Raw genomic sequence first — 18,216 nt, 5'->3', positions numbered from 1 at the left:
TTACCAAAAGCTCTCGTCTGACTTTTGCTGGTGGGATTTCCGATTTCCTGGTTGAAGGAGAAAAAGGGGAATGTCCTTGCATGGTCTAGTCAGAGCCCAGACTTAAACCACCATGTAAAATCTGTGAAATTACTTTGAGACTGCAATCCACAAACTGTCATCATCAAATGTAACTGAACTTGAGCAATTCAGCAAAGAAGAGTGGGCAAATATTGCAAAGTCTAGATGTGCAAAGTTAGTAGAGACAAATCCCAACAGACTAAATGCTGCAATTAAAGCAAAAGGTGGTTTAACTAAATACTGACACAAGGGGGGTGTTTTTTTTGTTTGTTTTTTCCAATGATTCTGTTTTTTATTTAATTTTTTTCTGACATTTGGTGTTATCTTTCACTTGGATGTTATAAGTTGCTCTAGTAAATACAGCTGGATAAAACAAAAATTGAGTGTCTTAGTTTCAGGCTGAAAAGCAACAAAATGTGATTCTTTTCTATACCCACTATATATTTCAGAAGTCTGTTAAGCTGGCCACACGGTTATTTACTTATTTATTTTTCTTTAAGCAAACAGGCTGAACAAAATAAAAAAAGATTCCCCCATTCACACAAAGGAGATAGATGGAGGAATCCCTCCCGTTGATACATTGTATTCTGACAGCAACATTAGCCACTATCAGAATTCACCGATTAATGGCTGCAGTCGTTGGTCAATGACGTTTTTTCCAGTGTGTTCTTTCAACAGAAATTGATCAACTTCTGTCTGAGGACAGCCACATACTGATAGAAATTTGGCAGATCCCTGCTGAACTGGCTGAATTTCGATCAGTGTATGCCAGCTTAACGCACACAGTGCTGCTTTTCATGCCAGGTTTAGAGTACATAACACGCGCAGTGTAGAGTTAAGAATATGTAACATGCATGGTACAGAGGTCAGGAATGCATAACAAACAAAATGCTTGGGTCAGGTGGGCTTAATGTGCAGGGGTCAGATATGACTCCCTAACACAAATATCCCCCCACATTCCACGTCCTAGCACAAATCCTCTCCCCACTAAATCCCCTCTCCCAGCATATACAGTCTCCCTCCTCAGATTCTACCTCCCTGACACAAATCTTCCCTTCTAATCCCCCTCCTACCACTAAACTTTTCCCACCTCTCTTCCCTACCACAAACCCTCCACACCCTGAATCTCCCCCTTTTTGAAGCACAAATCCTCTTCTCCTTCCCAGAACAAATCTCCCTAATCCATTCCCTGGGACTTCATCTTTTCTGCCCAATGCTCACCTTCCAGCAACATTTTTCTTTTTTTTAATTCCTTCCACTAGCACAAATCCTCTCGCACCCCAAAAATTTCTCCCCGGTACTAACCCTCTCCCCTCAACTCCCCCTTCTAGCACTAATCTATTTCCACATCCTCCCCTTCTACATCACAAATTAATTATTTCCTACCCCAAACTCCCAAAACTTTCCTTCAGCACAAATTGTTCCCCCCCCCCCCCCCATCCATAGCAAAAACCTACCCCCCCAGCACAAATTCTCCCATATTCCCCCCAACACTAACTCTTTTCCATCTAAATGATCCTCCCCCAGCACAAATCATCCCCAACCTCAATTCCTTTCCCCCATCACTTAAAGTAGAAGTGCAGTCAAATACTATCTAAGCTTAACCTGCTCCCACCCCCATTCTGAGCCCTATTCTAGCTACCCTGTTAAGAAAAGATGTTTATATTTACCTTTTTCTGGCAGCCCTTTACATTAGCTTTCATACTGGGAGGTAGAGCAGCTCCCCAATCATGTGCCTCTCACAGCAGTTACATGATCAGAAACCTGTCCCGCTGGCACCCAATCACAAACTGTTAACAAGAACCTTTGGTGACAGCTCAGTCAGTGTGCTAGGGAGAGAGGATAATTTTGGCATTGGTAAGCCACCTACGGCAGTACCTGACTCCAGTGGCGGCAAACAAAACACCCGCCACCCCCCCGTTCGCTTGATCAGTCAAACCCCCCACATCCATGCTGTCGCTTGTTCGTCTGTCCACCAGCCCTGCACACTTACCCTATCTAGGTTGTGGGCAGCTTCAGCTCTTTCCATCGTCTCCTCCTCCTCAGCGGCTTCACTCTGCGTCTCCTCCCTGGCGGCCAATATGATCACTTCTCTCAGCCAATCAGGTCTTGAGACCCACTTCCTGATTGACCAGAAGGATAATCAGTAGGACAATAGTGAACATTAATTCACTATTGTCACACAACTGGGTGGGCTCAGGGCACAGTGCTCCTCGCCCCAAGACCACCCTTTTTTGAAGCTAATTAGAGCCTCAGGCTCTAATCATGTGCTTAAAAAAGAACAAAAAAAACCCCACTGAAATCCATGCGTTAGGTGCCCTGCATGTAGATTTGGGGCCAGGCGCATGGATTAGAGGGGCAGCGTCCCTGCACCCCTTATGGACAGGCTGGCACTTGCCTGACTCCCTATAGCAGGGATATGCAATTAGCGGACCTCCAGCTGTTGCAGAACTACAAGTCCCATGAGGCATAGCAAGACTCTGACAGCCACAAGCATGACACCCAGAGGCAGAGGCATGATGGGACTTGTAGTTTTGCAACAGCTGGAGGTCCGCTAATTAAATATCTCTGCCCTATAGCATACCATCAGTGTACTGGAAGCTGCTGTAGGGAAAGGATTAGGGCTAATTGTACTTTAATTCTGATTGCTATCACATTGGGAAATCAACCCTTTTGCTGCTGCTTTTTTTCTTATTGGGTGCTTTTTTGGTTTTTATTGTATTCTGTTGTTTAGAGGCCAGCAGCTTCTTTTAGCTACTGTACCATCCATAGCAATTATATATATATATATATATATATATATATATATATATATATATATATATATATATACCGCATTTCCCCAAAAATAAGCCTCTCCCTGCCTGACAGGAATCCCCTTTGTGAACTGAGTTAAAATGCTTGTAAAATCCTATAATCCTCTCTATTATAGTAGTATATAATGTACAATGTGTGTGTTTCTGTAATATAATTGCACCAGATACCTTCGTTATAGCACCGGTCTGTGCTTCTTTGACCCGCCAGAGCTCTCTTCCCCACAATTATATTATAGAAACACATACATTGTACATTATATACTACTGTAATAGAGAGGGTTATAGGATTTTACAAGCATCTTAAACTAGGGCTTATTTTCAGGGTAGGGCTTTTATATATATATATATATATATATATATATATATATATATATATTGATATTGATATTTATATGTATGTATGTATGTATGTGTATGTATATGTGTGTATATATATATTTTATTTTTTTTTGCTGCAAAACTTCTCTATATAAGATTGACTTTTGCTTCAGGGATTTTCATTTATTTTACATATTTATTGTATGTTGATAGGGCCTTTTTTAAGTGTTTCAGGGTTGGTATTTTGGAGTTTGTGTTCTTTTATTTATTTATTTATTTTTTATTTTATGTTATTAGAGCCATTTAAGTTTAAAATACACAACAGGACAGCTGTGCATAGGTGAGACCAGGGGCAGTTTCAGCAAACTACAGGCCAATTTCTATTTCACTAGTGAAGGAGGGACTATTACTGCTTGATGAAAAATCATGTGTCACTGCTAAAACTATCATAAAAACGTTTTGGTTTTTTTCAACATGCAATAAAGTAGTTTGGGTTACTGGGTTTCTGTCCTATAAGCCCACTTACAGCCTAAAGGCATCTTCCAAGCATGTTATTTAAGGCTGGGTTCACACCGGAGCGATGCAGGAACGCCGCGAATCCGCTGCGTTTTCCCGCATCGCATGCCTCCCGCCGGCAGTTCACACTGCCCTATGCGGACTGCTGGGAGTGTCAGTGAAATGTTAATGACACTCCCAGATCAGTCCGCATATCGCAGTGCGATCTGCAAACTCGGACAGGAATTGGATCGCATGGTGTGAACATCCATGTGATCCGATTTTGCTGCGGACCAAAAAGAGGGTCCCGTGCGAGTTTGCGGCGGGTGCGATGCAAATTCAGCCATACTATCTGTATGGCTGAACTCGCATCGCTACAGAGATCGGATGTGATTTGCACTGCAGTGCGGTGCGAATCACATCCGGTTCTCGCTGCTGCAGCGGTGTGAACCCAGCCTAAAGGATTTCTGTATTGTCAATTTTGCCCTTGAAGTGACAAGAAAAGATTGTCTCCCTGCAAAATAAATTTTTTTAATTGAATATGTCCTCAGTGGTAGTATTCAGCTTCCAATGCCTTTATTAAGCAGTAATTTGCTTATTAGCCCTAAAAATTCCTATTGATTTAATAAAATAATTCACCCCATACAGTGGGATCTGTTGCTCACCAAACTTCTAATAGGATTCCCCTAACCAGTGATGATCCTTGGCAGATTCAGCCAACCTTATTAGTCCTACAAAAGGACAAGAATCAAACAAGATTGGCATCACATACATTTAAATGGGCTTCCTCGCAAAGTTCACAAACTCCATTTAAGATTTGCAAAACTGTTTGTAAATTTAATGCAGTAAGATTTACCTATCCCTAATGGTGAGAGCAGTTTAATAACCCATTATATGTCAGGAAGCATGAAATTATCTCTCCCTTGATAGTCTGTACAATTGAAACGTAGACCTGCCAGGTCAGGTTTTTAATGCTGTATATCTCTCTTGGGAGATTGTCCTCTTTTCATTGTCACTAGGATTGAAAATGAAAGTAATTCCAACATTTTTACTTGTCATTGGAAGAAGAATGGAGGGTAAGCATTAGAGTTGTCGAACAGTTTGACCCGACCAGAAGTTCAGCCCGAAGCATGCCTGTTTGGCGAACACCTGAATTTGCAGGGCTCGTGGGGTGATATTTTCCCGAGTGCCCCACAATGCAGTGCAGACTGCACAAAGCATTCTGGGTCCTAATTGGATGAAGCAATGCAGTCTACCAACAGCGTTATTGTATGGTTTGTAAAAACAAAATGATAGTGTGAATATGGGCGTTACTGCGCTAACCTCGAGTAACAAGGAAAAAGCAGCTACATAAAAATGTGACAAACATATAAAGAATCAAATGGTGAATATTGTAGTGCTAACAAGTAAACACAAATATTGTTATATAAGTGAAGTGGTGCAAAAGTCAAATATACACATATAGCATGTGAAAAAGACAAAAAAAAAAGTCCAATAAATAAGGAAATCTATTAAAAGAGGCCTGTGCGTCAACCAGTAAATAATGATGAATCAGAAGTGGAATAAGCTGGCACTGTCCGGTATGGGGAACATAAAAAGGTGGTACATCTGCAACAAAGGAGAGAGGTATATACACTCTTACGGGAACAGGTGGACTCAAATGTCAACGACAAAGAGTCATACAGGCAAATACACAAAACTCCAAAGGGTCCAGGACCTTGGAAGATGAATCCAGGGATATTATGGATGACCACCAAACGAACCTCCAATGGAAGGAGCACCGAGACTGGATCTTGAATGTAAAAAGACCGACTGGACAGCAGGAGAACTCTCATCCGCATGGTATGTAAAGAAAAAATGCTTCCATATGGTGTAGGTCAAACAATGAAAAAAAAATAAAAAAAAATCTTGATTTTGCAAAGAATTGTGGGAAAAAATTACAACTTCAAAAAACTCACCATGCCTCTTACTAAATACCTTGGACTGTCTACTTTCCACAAAAAGGTAATTTGGGGGGTATTTGTACTTTCCCGGCTTGTTAGGGTCTCAAGAAATGAGATAGGCTGTCAGTGCATCAGGTGTGATCAATTTTCAGAGATTGGGACCATAGATTGTGGACTCTATAACTTTCACAAAGACCAAATAATATCCACTAATTTGGGTTATTTTTACCAAAGATATGTAGCAGTATAAATTTTGGCCAAAATATATGAAGAAAAATTACTAATTTGCAAACTTTTATAACAGAAACTAAGCAAAATGCATTTTTTTTGTTACAGAATTTTCTGTCTTTTTTCTTTTATAGCGCAAAAAATAAAAAAAATCCAGCGGTGATTAAATACCACCAAAAGAAAGCTCTATTTGTGTGGAAAAAAAGGACAAACATTTCATATAGGTACAGTGTCGCATGACTGAGTAATTGTCTTTCAAAATGTGAGAGCACCGAAAGCTGAAAATTGGTCTGGTTAGGAAGGGGGTTTAAGTGCCCAGTGGTCAAGTAGTTAAAAGGGTTTGCAGTTCGGGTCCAAACGTTTGCGATTTTTGAGATTTCTGGTGCAAACTGAACTGGAGGAGTGTTCGGCCCAACTCTAGTAAGTATGCTGATGGGTACAGTAGTTCCAGTGACAACTATCTAAGGCCCCTTTCACACGGGGCAGACTGCTGCTGCAATCCACTTGCTCAGTAGGGGATCTCTCCGTTGATCCACACGGAGCAGGTGGATGACAAGCCCGTTTCTGCTCCTCTCATGCAGAATGGACACGGACACAGACCGCTCTTCTCTGTGGGCGGCGGGATGTAAATGGACCACCTGTCCATTTACACCCGACTGGCATCTGATCTGATCCGCTGGACGGAAGGGGAACAAATGCCCACCCATCTCTTTATAGGTGATCAGATTGGATGTAGGAGGGTGTAAACAGACATGTGTCGCTCTATAGCGATTAGCGAAGAATGTTGGTTCCGATGGTGTCTGCCTAAGAAATGTACAGGTGGACCAGACTGGAAATGTCTGTGTGAAAGGGACCTTAGAGGGGATTTCCCTTAGGGCCCTTTCACATGGACGTGTCCGTGTACAGGTTTCGCTTTGCACAGTGGGGGATCGCTCCGTCGATCCCTGCTGAGTAGGCAGATGATAGGTCTGTCTCTGCACAATGTGCAGGGACTGACCTGTCAGAGCGCCGCTCTCCACTATGGGGGATCGGATGAAGACGGACCGTAGAGTCCGTTTTCATCCGATCAACAGATGGATGGAAAAGTAGGGTTTTCCTCCATCATCAGAAACGGAGCATAGCGGAGACTGATGTCAGCGGATGTTCATCCGTTATCCCACAGGGATACATGTATGCCCATTTTTCATCTGAAAACGGATGGATGAAAAATGGACATATGGTCCGTCCGTGTGAAAGGGGCCTTACTCTAGCGACATTTTCTCTCGCTTTTTGTTGGAACTACAGCCCAGCGAGCAAAGGAAAATATGTCTAACAGAACCTGACAAATTTTTAAACATTCCCTACAAGCTACAATATCTTTTTATGCATACTTTAACCCTTACTAAAATACATTACAGATTATTTAGATACCGAGACAGTTTTCTTCACTCAAATTTCTTAGATTCAAATGACTTATTAGCTAGATAGCATCAGTTTAACTCTGTAATACACTGGAGTTTAATTGCCAATGTTAGATGTTTCTAGAAGATTAACTTTATGCAAAACAAACCCTAAAATAAAGTTTTTATTTTCTAAAAGAAATATTTTAGGTAGGCATTTAGTGAGCCTAAAAAAACACACAGACACAAACAGATGCTATATTAGCTTGTTTAAAGCGGGCAATAATTATGCAGTATTGTTATCCGAATTGTTATGCCCGATATTGCTTTGCAATGCGTGTGTTCATCAAATTAATTATACTAATAGTTCTCCTAACGCACTCAGTAGCATTTTACAAGCACTCCCAGGCTTGATATGCATTATAAGCTATGTAAATTTGCTCCTATATTTTGGTAATAAAAAACATGGTTGCATTTGCCTTAATGATGGTGAGGGAGGAAAATGACTGCTATGATATACTGTATACAGTATTTGCTGTTTGGCATTGTTCTTTCTATAACAGTGAATATATTTTTGCTAAATATCAGCTAAAGCATGTGTTATTCTATGCATTCTAGGGAGGTTAAAGTGATGTTGCCAGTGAATTACATGGGCCCAGAAAAACAATAATCATAGGCAAATTTAGCATTAAACCAACCAAGTGTGACCTGCAAAACTAGAAAATCTAGCTGGAATGAGTAATAATGAGGAATACATGATACGGCCCCTTATCTACGATGCCAATATTGCTCCACCATAATGCCAACATCTAAAGTGGTAGTAAACTCTGTACTAACAATTGTACCGCAAGCCTATAATAAGGCTTACCCGTAGGTACTGTGAGTATCTCCTAAATCTGCACAGTTTAGGAGATATTCAGCCATTGACATCACTGGCGCATGCGCTTTGAAGGTCTGGCTTACAGTGCCTAACCTTCAGAGCCTGTGCCAGAAACGGCGGCTCCTGTGCGCATGCACTTGAGTGGCATCATCAAGCCTCCAGCCACTCATGTAGCCAGAGGCCGCAAACCCAGAAGGAAGATGGGGGAAGATGTCACCCATCTCATGGGTGACATTGCGGCGTGGGAGGGCTTTGTTCTAAGGTAAGTCTATCATAATTTGCTAGTATACGGTGCTACTAGTATGCAAAGCATTATGTCATTGCTTTGCAGGATTTTTTTTTGTAATCGCCTGTGGTTTACTACCGCTTTAATCAAGTACACTCATTTGGGATGGTGTATTTTCTATCCTAGGACTTCTCTTTTGCTTAAATGAACCCTGATATTTTAACCAAAGGAACTAGATGACCCCTGAGAAATGGGTGTACAAACATATTTCCTTATAATGCTGTATATACAATTGCAATTTTTCGTCTACCATAGAGTTGATATAAATACAATGTGTAGCCAGGTGCTGGACTAAAGCAATATGGAGAAGGAGACATTGGGGTTGATTTACAAATCCACTCTGCACTACAAGTGCACTTGGAAGTGCAGTCGCTGTAAATCTGAGGTGAAGATCTGAAATGAGGGGAAGCTCTGCTGATTTTATCATCCAATTATTTACCAGTAAAAATGCTGTTTTAAAAAAAAAAAAAAAATCCTGGCATGTCCCCCTCAGATCTACGATGACTGCACTTCCAAGTGCACTTGTAGTGCAAAGTGGATTTGCCTTTAGTAAATACCCCCCCGCCTTCAATTTCCTCTCCCTCTACTGAGCTATTGTATATTATTATGCTGCACCATTCTCCTCCGGCGAGCAGGGGGGTAAACTAAATCCAAAAAAATCTCATAGATTTCTATGCAGAATGCGGAGAGTCCTGGGAGTTGAAGTTTGCATTGGCAGCCATATAATGGGACAAATAGACTATTTACGCTACAGATTTCAATATAAACTGTGCAGTAGGTGGAGTGGAGAGATCTTTTTTTTTTTATGTTGCCCAACAAAGTTCCTCCTTTTGGCACCGGATGGAATAAGAGAGAGAGCAACTCTGTCTGGATAATTGCCTGCCAGTGGGAGACTATACAAGCGGAGATTCAAGCCTGAGATTGAGGAAACCCGGGGCAGCAAAGCATTGTCCACAACAGAGCCCCTGCACCACTGCCGCAAGGAGCATCTATACACCCTCTGCTTCCCCCCACTGATTACTGAAGACTTTTGGGGAGAGACTGAGGGAGCCCCCCCTTCTACAGCGAGAGGTCACAGCAGCATCCCAGGGACTAGTGAGTAGGGATGAGCTGAACGGACCCCTGTTCAGTTTGCACCAGAACTTCTGAACACAGCGAAAGTTCAGCCCTGAATAACAAACCTCATTAAATTCAAAGGGACCTGAACGTAAAAAATCAAAAGCGCAAATTTTGAAGGCTTATGAGCAAGTAATTGGACATACAATGGTTATAGGGGTCCGGGTCCTGCCCTGGGGGACATGTATCAATAAAAAAAAAGTTTCTGAAAAATTTCATTTTTAAATGAGCAGTTATTTTTTGATTTCTAAAGTGAAAGCCTACAAATGAAAAATTATAGTGCCTTAATCTACCTGTAAAGTGGCAGGTTTGTACCATGTCTAAAATCTGTTGCAGCAATAATTGAATTTATAAAGCTATGACATTTTCCCTGCAAGTTGCCTTTATTTTGCTCAGCAACAGCTGGGGAGCAAGTGTGTATGATGAGGCCACAATGTAGTGCACATTTTTTGGATACATTCTGGCATCACTTTGACTTTGTATAGAAGTAACGGGTGCGTAAAAATTGGTCTTTGGGTGTCAGGGGTACCTTCCCACAGTAACCCTATAGAGGTACTCTTGATGAAAGCAAGAACTGACCTTGCTGTAAAAAATTGCAATTAAAGAGCACCTGGCAAACAGGGGCTGAAAAATTGGTCTTTGGGTTTTAATTGTGCCCATGAAACCTATACCAAAAACATTCTTCCAGATGAAATGATTGACCACCCTCAAAGCTAGGCAGCCTCAAAGTCCTGCAGAGATTCCACATCCCAAAAAGACTTAATCAGTGACAAACAGAAGACTCAAAACAATGTTTTCCATGACACTGTAACCTACTGGAGTCAGGAAAAACATTCAATAAAATCCTCTTTAACGTGTCCTCTAGAGATTCTATCTTCTGCACTTTCTGTGGTGATGGGATGAGCTCTGAGACCTTTCCCTTATAACGGTGGTCAAAGAGAGTTGCCAACCAGTAATCAACCTTCTCCTTTATGCCATTCTTGAGTCCGTTCGCAAGCTTTGAAGCATGAGGTTACCCATGTGCCTCAAATTTGCAGAGGCTTGAGAAGCAGACTCCTTGGGTCACTCAGGATGACAGCATCTGGAACTTCCTCCTCCCAGCCACGTCCTACTCCCAAGGGTCCTGGGGTTGGAAAGCCATTGCTTACAGATTGATGCATGTCTTTCACTTTTTCATAGCCTATAAAAGTGCCAGAATCCTCATCCTCCCCTCTCCCCTCCTGTGTGTTCTGTGACGTAGGAATGATGGTGTCTGGATAAAGTGGGCTTTGAGAGGAAAGGAAGTTCTCCTCTTCCTCCTGCTGCTCTGACTCCAGTGCCCTGTCCATAATGCCACACAGAGTCTGCTCCAGCAGGAACACAACAGGCATTGTGTCACTGATGCATGCACTGTCACGGCTCACCATCTTCTGCACTCTCTGTGGGGATGGGGACCAGTGCCAGGACAAGGTCATTTGGTGCCCAGGGCGAAGATGGCAAACTGCGCCCCCCCCCCAATTATTGTCACTGTTCAAAATATCTGTGCCTCTCTGGGGATTTCCACAGGTATTCTTGCCCAGCTCTCCTTTCTTTACAAATCCCCCCAGATCCCACTCTGCACACATTCCCTCCAGCTGTCCATTCTTTACAAATCCCCCCAGATCCTTCTCTGCACACATTCCTTCCAGCTGTCCATTCTTTACAAATCCCCCAGATCCCTCTCTGCACACATTCCCTCCAGCTGTGAATTCTTTACAAATCCCCCCAGATCCCTCTCTGCACACATTCCTTCCAGCTGTCCATTCTTTACAAATCTCCCCAGATCCCTCTCTGCACACATTCCCTCCAGCTGTCCATTCTTTACAAATCCCCCCAGATCCCTCTCTGCACACATTCCCTCCCGCTGTCCATTCTTTACAAATCCCCCCAGATCCCTCTCTGCACACATTCCCTCCAGCTGTCCATTCTTTACAAATCCCCCCAGATCCCTCTCTGCACACATTCCCTCCAGCTCTCTTCTCTGATAATCCCCCCCCCCCCCCCCACTGTTCTTTCTGCGCAAATTGCCAACTGCTCTTCTCTCAGCACATATTCCCCCACACCTTTACAGTGCACTCCTCTCTGCACAACTTCAGGCTTTGGCAATCCCTCACCTCTTCCGACAGCCACCAGTCTCTATGGTATGTGCAGGCTTTTTTTTTTATTATTATTCAGAGTACAGAGAGATCTTCCTACTGTAGCTCAGTGCAGAGGAGGAGTTTCAGAGCTCCTCAGCTCCATGCTACAATGTCTCAGTAGCAGCATCAAGTGAGGACAAGCTGCCTCTGGAGTCACTGCAGCTGTGGCTTACAACGCTGGTAGCAGAAGTATGCACAAGGGCTCCATGGGAGCAGCAGTGAGTGCCCAGAGCTAACACAGAAAAGCCAGTAGAGGAAGTGAGCTGTGCATAAAACTTCCTCTACTGGCTATGTGTTACATGACAGGTCGTAGAGCAGAGGGCTGCCAGAGGTTCAGGAACACACACGTTGTTTCTGAATTGCTGGTTCCTCCTCAGCGGCTCCTTCGGCAGCAGCTCTCTACTCTCCTCCTATACCGTCTCCGGCCGTGAGTGACGTCATGCCGACAGAACTACAAAGTGCCTTTATAGGGGGAGTGAAGGGGGAGCTCTGACAGGTATAGCTGGTGTGGACTGTGTAGGCTTGTGCCAGGTGCAGTAGCGCACTTGGCACATTACAGCAGTAAGGTACAGACGACTACAGTACAGCTAGGGGTGCCAGGTAGTATGTACTGTGAAACACACTGCCAGCACTTCACCTGCACCCCCCTACCTCCCACAAATTGTACCGCCCAGGGCATCTGCCCCTGCCTTGTACCGGCCCTGATGGGGACTGTGGCCTCCTCAAATGGTGACAATACAGTGCATGCATACAGAAAGAAAAAGCACTCAAATTTCCTCATCTGTAAATTATGAAGAAATAAAGAAAAATAATTCCAAAAAAGGAAAACCTGTGGTCGGACTTTAAAGGCACAACAGACAGTGGAAATATACAAAAATATTATCATTTATTGAGATATATGTATATATTATATATATAATACAAAAAAATAGGGACATGAAAGAAACACATCATATATACAAAAAACAATCTATATATAATATGAGCCCTAATGTGTCTATGTGTTTCATTGTACACTTCTTCAGGACACATTGGGGGTTCAGTGGTTGCAAGGAAGAGAAAGGGGTCTTAATATCTTGCAAAAGGAGCCACATATTAATCAATCAGTGATCAGAAAAGTATTTTCCAACAAAGGAAAAGACAAGGTGGCGCAATGGGGTCAGAGCGAATCACCAGGCAAAAAACACCTAGGAACCACCTGTGAATTGGTGATCACGAGTGCCCAAATATGATCATTTCAAACAGGGGATGCCGTATCAGAATAAATTCTCATAGAAGACTGGATATAACCACAGATAATTCACATCAAAAGGTGTAAGCCCTTGTACACACGGTCGGAGATTCTGACAACCAAATCCGTCGGATTTTGTCCGACGGATCTTGTCCGAAACTGTTGCATACACACGGTCGGACAAAGTTGTCGGAAAATCCGATCTTTCAGAATGTGATGACGTAATTTCGTTACGATGGGACTACGTTCAGGCTAGTAGCCAATAGCTTTGATGTAGGAATTTGATCTGAGCATGCGTGGCACTTTGTCCGATCGGAATTCTCTAAACATGATCGGAGTATGTCCGATCGGAGCAGTTTGTCGGAAAATATTTCCAGCAAGTTGGAAAATTTGGTCCGACGGACGAATTTCAGTCCGATGCATACCACACACAGTCGGAATATCCGACAAACTGCTCCGATCGGACACATTCTGACGGAATCTCCGACCGTGTGTACAAGGGCTAAGAATCCCTCAGTCAGAGGCAGCCACAAAACAAAAAACCTGCCCATACGTCAAATATAATGACTCCAGATCTGGGCTGTTGTCATCCAAAATAGATATAGAACAAAAATCCCCTGGGAGAGAGCAGGACACTCTTCTGAAGAATCTATTATTATAACCGGTCTTCTATGAATATTCACTTTGATATGGCATCCCCTGTTTGAAAGTATCACACCTAGACACTCGTGATCATTGATTCACAGGTAATTTTTATTTATTTTTCTGTTACATATTATGTATTTGATTTGAGTTATGATATTTTATTGGTTTTTAGGTAGTTCCTGGGTGTTGTTTGCCTAGTGATTCGCTCTGACCTCATTGCACCACCTTGCTTTTTCCCTTTTGTCGGAAATTACTTTATCAATCACTGATTTATTAATATTTGATTCCTTTTTCAAGGTAGGAATCAGCTTATCCCTGCCATGGTTCTGCTTTGTATACATGTGCCGTGTCCTATGTCTCGACATAAACAGTATTTTTATTTTTATTATATGTTTATTGTACTCTGTGTGTTTTTATCCTTAGATAGTGAGACCCCTTTCTCTTCTTTGCAACTACTGTACCCCAAATGTGTCCTGAAGAAGTGTACAATGAAACGCGTAGATACATTAGGGCTCATATCATATATAGATTGTTTTTTGTATATATGATTTTTATCAATGTTTCTTTCATGTCCCTGTTGTTTGTATTTTATACATATATATATATATATATATATATATATATATATATATATATATATATACCGTATTTATCGGCGTATAACACTCTCCCCAAGTTTAGGAGGGAATTTTAAGGAAAAAAACTTTTAGGAGGGAAGTTTAAGGGGAAAAAAAACTTACATTTATATGCCCATCAGTGTCATCTGCAGTCTTGTCCACCATTGCAGCCTTGTCCACCATTGCAGCCTTATGCAGCCTTGTCCACCATTGCAGTCTTGTCCCCCATTGCAGCCTTATGCAGTCTTGTCCCCCATTGCAGCCTTACACAGTCTTGTCCCCCATCGCAGCCTTGTCTATTTATTTTGCTATTTGTTTTTTTATTTTTTTAAAATGCCGCCGCCGAGATATAGAGCCGGATGTGTATCTCGGCAGCGTGCGGTAGTTCTCGGCGGGCCTTCGGCACTTCTCGCCAGCTTTCGGCCGCCGAGAAGAGCCGAAGGCAGCCGAAAACTGCAGAGAACGGCCGAAAGCTGCCGAGAAGAGCCGAAGGCGGCCGAAAGCTTGCGAGAATGGCCGAAAGTTGCAGAGAATGGCCGAAGATGGCCGAAAGCCGCCGATAATGGCCGAAGGCGCCCGAAAGTCGCCTTGAAGAGCTGAAGGCGGCTGAAAGCCGCCCAGAGGCTCAGAATTTCGGGGGATCGGCGTATAACACGCACCCACGATTTTCCCCTGCTTTTAAGGGGAAAAAAGTGCGTGTTATACGCCGATAAATACGGTATATATATATATATATATATATATATATATATATATATATATATATATATAGATATATAGATATATATATATATATATATGTATATATATATATATATATATATATATATAGATATATAGATATATAGATATATATATATATATATGTATATATATATATATATATATATATATATATATATATATATATATATATATATATATATATATATATATATATATATATATATACAATATATATTTTTTATTTTTTTTATTTCAATAAATGCTAATATTTTTGTATATTTCTACATGTTTATTGTGCCTTTAAAGTCTGACCACAGGTTTTCCTTTTTTGGAATTCTTTTTCCTTATTTCTTCACAAATTTACGGATGAGACATTTTGATTGCTGTTTCTTTTTTGTATGGATAAAGTCATGATGACAGTGTCCAATCATGACTCTGACAGTGCTCTGTGCCCTGATTGGCTGAAGCTTTCACTGCTTCAGACAATCAGGGCTTGCAATGCACTGTTCAGTGCCGCAATGCATTGTGGTCAGTTTGGGAGCTGAACAAATGGTTGGCTGTTCCCCCAAACATTCGAACAGTGAACAGCAAATGTTGGGCCCGAACTTATGCTTGGGCCAAACCGTTCACCCTCCCTACTGGTGAGAGGGCTGATATTGCTAGCAGGGACTAAGCCACTGAGAGCATGACATAAAGTATACCCAATCCATATCACACCCATATTGTACTCTACACCGCACTTATTCCGAACCTAGACTTCACCTATACCAACACTATTTCGCATTACACCAAACATTTACCACATCTGAACCACATCTACCTTGCACCCGTGTCAGTCTAGGATTAGCAGCGCCACCATAAATGTACTCTGGCCTGTATAGTTCTTGCATCCTGTAATGATTAAACTTTACTACTGATCACTGTTGCACTTGAGGTGGCCTTGCTATTGTTTATGGAGATCTGGACTCCAAATATCCTATGCCTAGTCCCCTCTGTTAGTCACTGTTTATGCTAAATTGTGTTATTACCATTGTTAATTTATTTTATGTTTGCCTAGTTAGTGACTATATTGGTTGGCAATATATTAAGTTTGCTTTTACTACCTGGGTTGATTCCGGTTTTCTTTGATATAGCAATTCTATTGTGTATTACTAGGTATTACTTTCAGTGATTTTGTATGTTTGTACACTCAACCTGGTGTGGCAGAGGACCTGAGGTTCATGAGAAGGTTGAGGTAAAGAACAGAGGACCCATCCTATCCAGCAGCTTCTACGGGGGTAGTGCTAGAAGAGCATAAATGGAGAGAAAGTAACAGGTAAACTCCCAAACACTGCACCCATTACTTATTTTCTTACTGTTTGCCAGGAAGAAGGCACAAATCGGTCAGACATTAGAATGACATTATGTGGTCCCTAAGCTCCTACAAACACCTTCAATATCTCAGAATCGCATTATATCTTAGAATAGTCATACACCGATCAGCCATAACATTATGATCACCCACCGTAACCTATCGAGGTATGGAATCCACTAGATCTCTGAAGGTATACTGTAGTATCTGACAGCTGTCAGTAGCAGATTCAACTTGTTTTAACCAGCATATCCCATAGATGAGAGATTGGAGGCCAAGTATCAGAAACCATGAAACAGACTGAGATTGAAGTACAATCAAATCACACTTGTTTATTAATAAAAATAAAAAGGTAAATAGAAAAAAGCGTAGTCAAGCATAGCCAGAGTCCAGTAGCCAGATCGGGTAGTCAGCCAGTCCAAAGTTCATTAACCAGATCGGGTAATCAGCCAGGCCTGAAGTCAGGGATCCAAGGAGAGCAACTGCAAGCAGCATAAGAAGCCAGGAGGGATGTCAGCAAGCCAGTCTTGAAACAAACAGCAGGAGATGGTTCCTTGTGATGTGACCAACGCGAAGGCAAAGGAAAGAGTGAGTTGGAAGGCTTTAAATAGGCAGGTCAGACAAGCATCATCGGGAACAGCTGGTAACTGTGAAAAGAGAGGAGAGCTGGCAATTAGCCAACAGCTGAGCGGCCAGCCCAGAGGCGGAAGGGCTAAGCCAGCCCCACCCCAATGACCCCTCTCCCTCGGAGGGCCACTGGGCTTGAGGGGAAACCACCTATGGAACTCACGGAGGAGGACAGGAGCATTTACATCAGAGGATGAAACCCATGAGCGTTCCTCCGGACCGTACCCCTTCCAATGCACCAGGTACTGTATGTGCCCACGGAACCTACGGGAGTCAACAATGGATTGTACCTCATACTCCTCATGGTTCTCAACCAGAAAAGGGTGAGGACGTGGCACCAAGGTGGTAAATCAGTTACAGACCAACGGTTTTAATAAGGAGACATGAAACACATTTGAGATACACATACTAGGAGGAAGGTCCAACGCGTAAGCTACTCGGTTAATCCTGCGAAGGATACGGAAAGGCCCAATAAACCGAGGTGCAAACTTCAGTGAGGGAACACGAAGCCGGAGCTTGTGAGATGACAGCCAGACCCTGTCCCCAACCTGGTAGGAAGGCGCAAGCAGGCGTCTGTGGTCAGCATGGAGTCTGTACCTATCATTAGCATGACGCAAAGCCTCCTGGACTTGTACCCAAGTGGAACGAAAACCACGGAGATGCTCCTATAACACAGGAATACTCTGTGAAACAAATGAGCCAGGCAACATGGAAGGTTGGAAAACATAATTCGCCATAAATGGAGACAATCGGGAGGCAGAATTCAAGGCACTGTTGTGAGCAAACTCTGCCCAAGGTAATAGGTCAGACCAGTTGTTATGATGGTCAGAAATATAGCAACGTAGGAATTGCTCTAAGGACTGATTGGCTCGTTCTGCGGCCCCATTAGACTGCGGGTGATACGCAGAAGAGAATGCAAGCTGGATTCCCAACTGTGCACAAAAGGCTCGCCAGAACCAGGAAACAAACTGACTGCCCCTATCTGAGACAATCACCTTGGGTAGCCCATGTAAGCGAAAGATCTCCCGAGCAAAAATGGAAGCCAGTTCCTTAGAGGTGGGCAACTTCTTAAGTGGAATACAATGACACATCTTTGAGAAACGGTCAACCACCATAAGAATAACAGTGTTGCCTTGGGAGTTGGGCAATTCCACAATGAAATACATAGACAGGTGAGTCCAGGGCCTCTCTCCATTGGGTATGGGTTGTAGGAGGCCCACTGAAAGGTGTCGTGGAGTCTTACTCTGAGCACACATGGGACAGGCAGCTACGAAGGCAGTAACATCAGCCCGTAGACTAAGCCACCAGAATTGCTGGGATATGGCCCAAATGAGTTGATTCT

Source organism: Lithobates pipiens, unplaced genomic scaffold (genome assembly GCF_037356315.1).
Source record: "Lithobates pipiens isolate NorthernLeopardFrog02 unplaced genomic scaffold, aLitPip1_a1.2 Scaffold_25, whole genome shotgun sequence".
NCBI classification, from domain to species: domain Eukaryota; kingdom Metazoa; phylum Chordata; class Amphibia; order Anura; family Ranidae; genus Lithobates; species Lithobates pipiens.
This window is presented reverse-complemented; position numbering follows the sequence as displayed.